Here is a 10,484-nt window from a genome sequence, read left to right as displayed (position 1 = left end):
GATGGAGATGGCGAGCACAGCAACTTTGTCTATTTTCATCTCCCCGCATTTGCTCACAAAACCAATTATTCACTATGCACTATTCACCGTACAACATTTTAATAAGGAAACCCAAGCAGTGAGAATAATGTTATGTCTGTATCCGAGGTCTGTAATTATAAGTGGCAATTTAATGGCACGGCCTGATTGTGGGATTTCTTCTAAAAATAGACTTAACCTTTAAGTTCAAGTTGTTTAAGAGCCTGTGTGTGGCCAGGTAATGGCGTGATGAATATTTGCCTTGTTCTGTATGTGCCTGTGTGGCCAGATACAAGATGGTCTGTGGCTCTGACATTGCAGTTGTTTGTTTTACAGGTAAGCAAGCAGAAGAGATGACAAATATAAATGCCTTCCTGCATATGTGGTGGATCCAGATTCTCCCCAGTCATTATCAAATCAGAAGTTGTTTTTGCTAGACGTGGGAGACAGCGCGAATGGCTTGTTTCCAGTAGTGAGGTCTGACGTCTTAACAAAACCTGGAAGTAAAACTCTTTATCATAATATTAGAACCAGATGGAACTAAAAAAAAGCCCACACATTTTAAACGCACTTAAAGCTGAAGTTTAATCTGCCTATATTTTTAATCTGGGGTTCGTTCTTTCACCCTGGGTTACATTTATAAATTTTTGGGATAAAATTTGTTATATCGGTAGAGATATCTGTAATTTTGAGATACATTGCTATGTAATATGCACTATTGACACAAAATATACTCTCTTTCCAGCGGTAAATGGTTCTTACACATATATCCAAATAAAACCAATATTGAAACACTGGATAATTGTACTTTACCCTGTCAACGTTTAATGGTCTTTAAAAGTTATATGTGGCTACTGTACATGCTGATATCTATATGTCGTTTAAGAAATCATATTGTGCTGTAGTATATTTGAAATGATAAACACGTACACATACTTTTTGAAAAAGTGCTGTAACTGAAAGAGACCACAGCGGTTATCAATGAACACTAATCATCATGCTATCTATAAAAAACCACGGAACCTAATTTGAGCAACACCTGTCTGAAGAAGCCCCGTGTGTGGGAGGGGCGAAACGCGTCACGGGTGTTCAGCTCAGGCTCTCTTTTCCGTTTGTGACTGCTCCGCCTGAGACATGTCTATACCTTTCTAAGCCCTGGATTGTTTCACAATAGGGCCTTTTGGAACTGGCTCAGAGTTTGTCAAAACTCTTCCATTTGGAATTCATGGTTAACAAATATGAAATATTAACCCACTCATCTACTCATGAGTTTTTTTTGGGGCGGTTTGCAGTCATATATTTTTGTGTGTATTTATTTATCTGTCTGTTGTGAGTGCATATTTATCTAATTGTCTGATTAATGTATTTTTCTGATTTTTATGTACGTAGAGTCTTAGAGATATGGATTTTAATGAATAAATAATGTATACTTTTTTCACCGTTTAAATTGGTATGTAGTTTTTCTAAAGAATGGTGGGATCCCCTCTCCCTGGGGAAAACTTCTTTTTCTATATTTTACATTCCGGGATTCCTCTCTCCTCTACTTAACATGAAACTTTAAATAAGACCTTTCCATTTTCTTTACATACCATATTTTAGACCCAGTGATGAGATCACTGGATCTTTGTGCTTCTCTGTGCAATGCAGGCAGATCATGGCTGGTGGCAGGGGCCACCTGAAAATATCACAGCACCCCTGCCTCAGTTGTCCTCCCAAGCACCCTCAGATGTGATGCATTCCTGGGGAGAGTTATGCAAATATCGAAATTGCCTTTATTGGCAGGAATCAGTCTGTAACAGTGGGCTAGGCCAGCTGTAACTAGGCCAGCTTTATTTGCATGTAGAACTAGGTAGTGCTCACATGTGATCCTGAGCATTCATGACTTAAAATAAATGAAAGGGGTGGACCAAAGGCTTAGAAAGTATGCAATGCAAGAATAAAGCCGCTCTACCTTCTCAGACTCAATACTCCATGGCGACCGCAGTGCTCAGCGTGAATCTCTGCCAGACCCAATCAATAAAATGGTGTTTCTTTATTGAAAAGGCATAAAAGCAGCTACAATGGGTGCCAAAATGTTTCAGTCCCCCAAAGAATTGAAGCTATGATTAAGGTCCCTTGGGGGACTGAAACATTTCAAAAGCCTAGAAAGTACTGAACTCTGGGATTAGCAAATATTGGAGCCATGTGTATTCTTTAGGGCTGGTAATGATTAAACATTTCCTGTTTGATTAATCGAAAAAAAAATTAATCGATTAATCGATTAATTTCGATTCATTATAACGCACATACACATTCAACTACATTGGCCTATACAGCACAGCAATAAAGTAATAAAATGAACTAGGATCACACTAATCCAGCACGTTATTAATCTCACGTGCCCCACTCAATATGGCCGCCGCTTGAGTGGGGCAACTCAGAATAATAACGTGCTGGATTAGTGTGATCCTAGTTTATTTTATTACTTCATTGCTGTGTTGTATGTGTATAGGCCAATGCCAGGGATCCCAACCTGAAATAAGCAATTTCAGGGAGGTGTCCCTCCCATCTGTGGAGGGGGGGATAGGGGAGGCTGGGAGAGAGCACCGCCCTGAAATGATGGCAGATAGCACAGGAAGCAATAGCTTCTTTGCTATCTGCAGACTTTTTAGTTTTTTTTCAGTTGTCAGAATAAAAAAAAAAAAAAGGCATAAGAATGCATAGCTAGATTCCTATTGGCTATTTCACTTTGCAATAGCCTATAGCAAACTAGCTATTGCACCCGCCCCCTGCTGCTTTCAATCACCAGAAGAGGACCTGATAGAAAAATTCATGTCCCCTTCTGCTGATTGACAGCAGCAGTGGGCGGGTGCATTAGCTAGTTTTCTATTGGCTATTGCAAAGTGCAATAGCCAATAGTAATCTAGCTATGCAATCGTATGCCTTTTTTTTTCTTTTCTGACTGACGGTCAGGCCGCGGCTCCCGATGTCAGAAAAGAAAAAAAAAAAGGATCCCAGGGAAAGGTTTAATCTGCTCGATTGAGCAGATTAAACCTTTCCGGTAAAAAGTGTGTCTCTCCCGGGCGGCCGGGAGAGTTAGGATGTGTACTCACCGGCCCAAGCAGCTCCATCAGGTAACGATGGGAAGGGGGAGGAGTCCAGTGATGTCACGGACATCGACATCACCGGTGACGTCGATGTCCGTGACGTCACCGGATCTCCGACGGAAGACCCGGAAGCCGGCGAAGAGGTGAGTACTGATCCAAAGAACTTTGATCGATCAAAATAGTTTTGATCGATCAAAAAAATTAACGATTAATCGAGGGATTCATCGTTAATTTCTGCAGCCCTAGTATTCTTACTTGAATCATTATGTGCTTTGTGTATTCCTTCCAGATCTGTGTAGTAATCCAGTGTGAAACTTTGCTTTTGCACAGGAGCTTCCTGTAATAAAGACCACTCACTGCTGTTCTCTCTCCTTGTGCACGGTGACTGGTCTTGTATCTGCCCCCCTCCTATAGTTTTATGCAGGCAGCCTGTAGTGGGGGGAGCCTGCTTTCCCACAGCTCTGTTCTCTGCACACGCCATGTGCTGCTCAGTGATGATGTCACTGCTACTTATATATAGTAATATTTGGGTTAGCAAAGGCATTTGGCCACATAACGTGGATGTATATCCTATGTGGCTATTAGAAATATATTTAAATGAAAGTTTTTTATGCCTAGAGTTGAGCTTTAAATCCGTTTAAAAAGGCTGCCTTCTGGGAAAAGCAACAAATCAGAGTTCTGACGGGTTCTGTATTCTGATGGTGTTCCAAAATGCTTTTCAGCAGTTCCAAAATAAATTCACTTTGCTGAGTGGTTACAGTTTTGATCCAGGCATTCATTCCTTTAGTGCAGCTGACTATGGTTTCTGATACCCTTATTTTCTGACACTGAATATGATTTAGCCAAAGTGCAGACTAGCGTTTCACCAAGTTTAAAGACTTTCTTATGTAGCTCTCAGATGAAAGATGTTGTATTGAATGAAATTTAAAAAAAGAAGCTGCAGTCCTACTCAGAAGCAATCTGAAAATCCTACTACACCTCTCTGCCATGGGTTCTACGGCTTCTGGCCTGAGCCAATTTGCTGATGGGGTTTTCCATGGAAGTCACATCTGCTTCTGATTTGGCTGTCTGGTAGTTGGGTGGGTCTACTCCACTTACAGCTCCCTTGTGAACAAAAATGGATCCCCATCTTCTATTTTTAAACTCTACACTTCCCGCGAATAAAAAAAAGGCTTATGTCAGCATTATCAAATCACATTATTTCTTCCCTTTATTAAAAACAAGGTGTACCCATGTGACCTTACAGTGTAACTACCGCCATTATTTTTAATGCCCACTAATATAAAGTAGCATCTGAGAATGTGCTTAGTTAACCTGCAGAGTGACCTGGTATCCCAAAAATCCCCAAAATGCCCTGCATTTGCTCCTCCCTATATGCACTCACCTTTCTTTCTGACAAGTGACCAATAGGTGGAGAAAGGAGAAGAAAGGGCTGTGATCAATGTTTGCTAAGAGAACAAATATGCTTTTAGACGTGACGCTATTGCCTGTAAATTAATTATTGTTCCAGCAGGAAGTTGACATAAATAATGATGCCCACATGGTTGGCATCCTACCATGAAATGACCCCCCCCCCACGTGAAATTTTTTCTGCATCATGAAATTCCCCCCCCACCACAATGAAATTTTTTTACATATCACGAGGAAACTAAAAGAGGGCATCTAATTCATTGGTACAGTCAAAGTAGGCAGTTTTTTTCCTATAAGTTAGGGTTGTATAAATTTAAAGCTCAACCCCAGCTACAGAAATGTATACATGTTTACATTGGTCCAGCTTGACACAATGTAAGTATAAAAAAATTATCCATGGTAGGGCTATGGACAGCCTGTAAAATACTACAGCTGCCACAACTACCACAGTGCTTAACAGCGATCTTCCAGGTATAGGAACAGCCTCTGTGCTGATCGTCTTCCCCCCGCTGTTAAACTCAGGGGTCGCTCACTCTGCGCAATAGCCATTCAGGGAACACCTGGTATTTTTACCCGTGGACCTGCCAGGATTAATTAATATATACTGTACTTACATTGTGCCAAGCTGGACTAATGTAAGTATATATAAATCATTATCACTGGAGTTCAGCTTTAAATATCACTTATAAATTATAACAACATTATAGAGTACAAAATGAATAACAAATGACTAAGCCTAGCCATACATGTGCAGATTTCTCTTGCAGGGCTGAAAGAAAGAAATCACCCAATTCCCCTATCAATGGTAACCAGTGTGAATGGAGGAATCTGTACTTCTGGCTATTGTATTCAGGCCGGTGACAACTGCCTGAATGCTCAAACAGTCACTGCAGCTGAAAGGATGCAGTTGCTGTTCGGGCAAACAATTTTCCTGCCAGCTCCTTCAATTTTGAATTTGACTTATGTCGAAACAGGTGGTGCCACGGCTCTTTTTTCTTCTGATTTAGCAGAAGCTGGCCAAAATTTAAGCCATGTTTGGCTAGCTTTACTGTCTTTGTTAATGGTGCGATTACATCTATTTTAGCACTAGAGGTCAGCAGTTCTTTATATTGTTCAGTGACTCATAAGTGAGACCCTTTCATTTTCCATCCACATCTTTAATATGTATAGAATTAACTAACATATTTCACAAAGTTTTGACTCTGCTTCTTACTAAATACGTTAGAGATATCTGCACAGACACAGAAGTGATAAGTTTAACTTACTCAAATTTTGTTAACAAATTATATAAATGAATAGTGCTGTCCAAATCATTTTGTAATTCGAAAAAATTACTTTCTCATTCAATCTGCAGACAGCTATGATTTTCTATAACTACCTGTTGCTTTCTTGTCAGCACTGGGGGAGAGTACAGAATGCTCCCAGAAATCTAATGTTCTCCTTATGTGATTGGCGCTCTGCTTTCTCTAGTAGAATTTTTCCTATTACAACTCTGATTACTGATCATGTGATTAGAGTATGCAGGCATTTTCCAACTCTCTTTAAGTTCCTGGAATGACATGTTTCAATACTCACGGAGCAGAAGCAAGTAAGAACCTGTAATTAAGTTTGCTAAAAGCCTTCCAATGTATAAATTCAATCTTACATTGTTTTTTTCCCCACACAAAAGTAGAGTTTCACTTTAAAGGCAATCTCCGGTAAAACCAAAAAACTACCCTTTCGGTCATGTACCTGATTGGAGACTGAGCTGTACAGAGGGCTACTCTTGCACCACCAGTCCAACTCCCCCAGAGATGGTAACAGATGGTGTGGTGGGAGCCTGTACTGCAGTTTGAGTCAATGTCCATGGTAATGCGTCCAGAGGAACTGATGTAGGGGGAACTTAAGGTACCACTCGTTGCAAGGTCAGAATGGAGTTGAGCTGGTAATCAGAGTCGAGGTCACAAGCCAAGGTCATGTACAGATGGATCAGATACACAAGGGAGGTGCTGAATCAATGTTCAGGAGCACAATCAGGGTCACAGGCATAAGTCATACACAGGTAAATATGGAGCTCAGGTGAAGTACCAAATTGGAAGTCCAAAAGCAGAGTCCACGTTGTCAGCCAGGATCATGCATAGGTAGACAGTCACAGGAAACAGATAGCACAGGAACAAGGGAGAGCTGAAGACCAGTCAGCAACTGGCCCAGTGCTCACACTGATTCTTATAGGCCATCTGACGCCACTGACATATGCACATGTGCATGCTGCAACATCTGCGTGCAATATTTCCATTACGTATGAGCGTACTTACGCACACACTTTCACGGATTTCCGCGTGCACAGGCGCGAGCCCGGATACCAGCATGCCTGCAACCCCTGGCTACAGCATGTTTGCCCATAATCCTGAGGATAGGGCCGCACGTGTGTACCCGTACTGACCTCTTGGTAAGTACCTTACACTTGCAGTGGGGCTACCCCCAACCTGCAAGGGTTAACTACTTGTTTATGACTAGGGGACAGAAAAAAAGCTATTAAGGCATAAACAAGCACTTAACCCTTGCAGGTAGGGGGTAGCCCCACTGCAAGGGTCATTTTTTGGTTTGCCTGGAAATGGGCTTTAAGGTGTCCACAAAACTACTCTAACTTTCGGTCCAGTTAAATCCAAAATTTGCCCATGAGGGGTTACATTCAGAATTGACAGACTTGAGTATATTTTATGGGTGTCAAACTTCCATATCTTTCATGAGTACAATGGAAGTGATCACAGAAGCGCCATATGCATAGGCTGATACACCCCTGAACTCAGTGGCGACTCTAGGAACAATATATAGGGGGGGCACATAAGATACCACAGTCAAATCTGAGGGGGCACTAATAATTTTAATTGCATGTTGCCACCGCAGAGTGCGGAGAGCTGATTTAATTGCGGATGGCATCTGCACCGTGCGGGTACGACATGTAGTCCAACGCCGCCCACAATCCTGAATACCGCAACCGCCGACGCCATCCGCAATTGAAGCAGCTCTCAGCTCCCAGTAGGTGCGGAATACAGAAGGGGCTGACTGGCAACTTTTAGCCCAGGGGGCAAGTACACCCCAGAGGCCCATGGTGCAGCTACTTGGCCCCCCTCCCGCTCTGCCTCTTCCCCCGCCTTCTCCCCACCTTCTCCTCGCCCCTGCCTGCCACTTTTGCCATCCATGTAACAGTAGTGTGAATGGTCGGGTGATGTGAGGACTCCTAGTAAGTCCATGAAAGGGGTGACAGGCTCAGGCATCATGCTCTCCTCCCACTGGGCTCCCTACATAGTTCTGGCCTTACTCCGCTCTATGTCTGGTACATAGGCACTCTCGCCCACTGTAGACCGCCGCTGGCTGTCAGGCATGTTAGAGGGTAGCCTGCTGGGGCCTCTTGAGGACCCCCTCGAGGAGCGAGTGGTCGCCCGATTACAGAGCCGCGTCTGTTGCGGTGCAGGTGGCGGAGGGAGGGAGCCACTGCTCCTGCGGCCGGGGGCTTCATTTAGCCAGGTCAGTCCACCCCTGGATCCGCTACTCAGGGCCGGTGCAAGGTTTTTTTCCTACACAGGCGAAGGTGGATTTTTGCGCCCCCCCCTTAATTGGCTGCCTATGCCTATACATCCTTGCGCTAGCACTAGCCTGGACCACATTGCTAGGGTGTAACATGGTCAAATTGCAACCCCCACCTTACCTTTATCGCAGGGTTCTTCTGCTTCAGAGGCTGCTTTTTTTTTAAGTTGTGCGGCTGTGCGTTGCTCCATACCGTCTGCAACTTTTTTTTTTTTTAATGCATGTGTTCGCGGGGGCTGGGGCCTTTAATTTTATGGGGGATTTTTAATTAACTTTTTATTTTTAAAAAAAAATGTTGTATTTGTTTTTTATTAAACTTTATTTTTTTACATTTTTACTTTTTATTTATTTAACTTTATTTTTAAATTTTGTTATTTATTCCACTTTTTTACATTTGTATTTATTTCACTTTTTTTAATCTTAGTTTATTTTATTTTTTTAAACTTTTCTTTTTTTTTACTTCGTTGCTGGGTCTGTTATTGGCTACCGCAATTTAAAAGAGCCAATAGCAGGCTGGCTATTGCAGTCAGCTGCTGGAATGAAGATGATCGCAGACGACGCGGAGAGGTGAGTAGACTGCAGGGGGGGGGGAGCTCACAGACTGTTGGAGGGTTCTCCTTACAGGCTGTAATCGGCAATATGTCCCCACTGACACAGATCGCTACAGCCTGTAGGGAGACACCGCTGACAGTCTGTGAGGCTGCAGCGGGGAGAACCCCTGTCCCAGCAGATAACTGTGTGATAACCGTCCCGGGCACAGTTATCTGCTGGGACAGGGATTCCATTTCTCTTGCCTTGCGCTGGCGCCGGGACTGCCGCCACTGTTAGCGGGGGGCACATGGGGGGCAAGTCATAACCTAGGGGGGCAATTGCCCCCTGTAGCGACGCCACTGCTGAATGATCTCATCAACCATATAGGCCATTACAGTCTCAGAAGCCCTTTTTGCTGCATACATGTCCCTCCTCCTGTAAATATATTTTTTTCATGTGTATGGGAAAATTTATCAGACAAGTATACACGAGCCAAAATGGTCACACACAATTGGTACAGCTGGGTGATAATCTCTCCATATAGAGAATGCAATGATAGTATTAGCAGTCTTTGGGAAACAGTCACCATGCCAAGGGAGTGGCAATAATTCTGACATGTTGGAAAGTTTCTTTCTAATACTTTATTCACCTCTGCTGATAAATCAGAAGCAAAAAGAGGAAACACTGTGTTTTCCATTACTGACTCATTGCAGTAATAAAGGGGTTCACCTCACAATAATGGAAAGGTTATCCAAGACCCTGATTGTTTGTTTCTGTACAAATCATTTTCTGTAGGAGTACTGAGTATTTGGAGAACATATCGGTAAAGTGATTGCTGATCTGTTTGTAAAGAGATCAATTTAGGACATTAGTAGGCCTAAGGCAAAGATCACTTTGGTGTGAACTCATAAGGTTCATTAGAGAGATCAAATACATGTAAATAAAAGAATGCTTCTCTATGTGGAAAACCTGGTGGTTTTCATGGTGACTACCATCACATTGCAATTAGGGTTAAATGCTAATTTATGCCTAGGAGACATTATTAAAGTTGTTTTACTTACCTGATCCTTGGTCCCACCCTTTCCGACCAGGCTGCTAGACTGATCCTCACAGCCTCTTCTAGCCTTCATTCAGGCACTCTGAGGACCACTGATGCCATCACGAATATCCATGAGGATATCAAGGGATATCCCAACATTCAGAGCAGAGGGGGGGGAGAGGTAAACGCTAACTGTTGTTGGATCAGGGATCAGGTAAGTTAAACAGCATTATTTGGGTCCCCTAGAAAAAACAAGCACTTAACCCTTGCAGTGCGGGGGGTAGCCCCACTGCAAGGGTAATTTTTTTTTGCCCGGAGATGTCCTTTAAAGAAAATATTTCAGTTCTTTAGTCTTGCGACAGATTAAACTTTTGTTGCAGTCATAGGTCATTGTCACCCCACTAGCATGAGATTAATGTCACCCAGGTAGCTTAGGTCAAACAATCTCTGCAAGCCAGACCACGAGCTTTACGTACCTCAAAACTCTTTACTGTTCATTTTTTTAAACACTACCTTACCTCAATAAAAACAGTCAACGCTTTACCTGCTAATTTTTTCACAGCCCACCCTCGAGCTTACCACGCTCTCATTGTTTTCCTACCACAAGCCCCAGTTCCTATCTCAGCACTTTTTGCATGATATACCAGTGACTCACTGGTTATGGGAATTTAAACCCGCTTTTCTGACTAAATCCTGATCCTAAAAACCAACCTCACACCATTTTAGCAGATCTGCTGTGCATAATCAATGCTCTGTACTGTAACATGGCCATGTAAGGGAGGAGACCCTGCTCAATTAGGTCATTGTTAAATGAAAAAGTGAAACATTAAAAT

Source organism: Nanorana parkeri, unplaced genomic scaffold, assembly GCF_000935625.1.
Source record: "Nanorana parkeri isolate BGI_ZX_2015 unplaced genomic scaffold, ASM93562v1 scaffold713, whole genome shotgun sequence".
Taxonomy (NCBI): Eukaryota; Metazoa; Chordata; class Amphibia; order Anura; family Dicroglossidae; genus Nanorana; species Nanorana parkeri.
The sequence above is the reverse complement of the archived record's forward strand: the minus strand, read 5'-3'. Positions refer to the sequence as shown.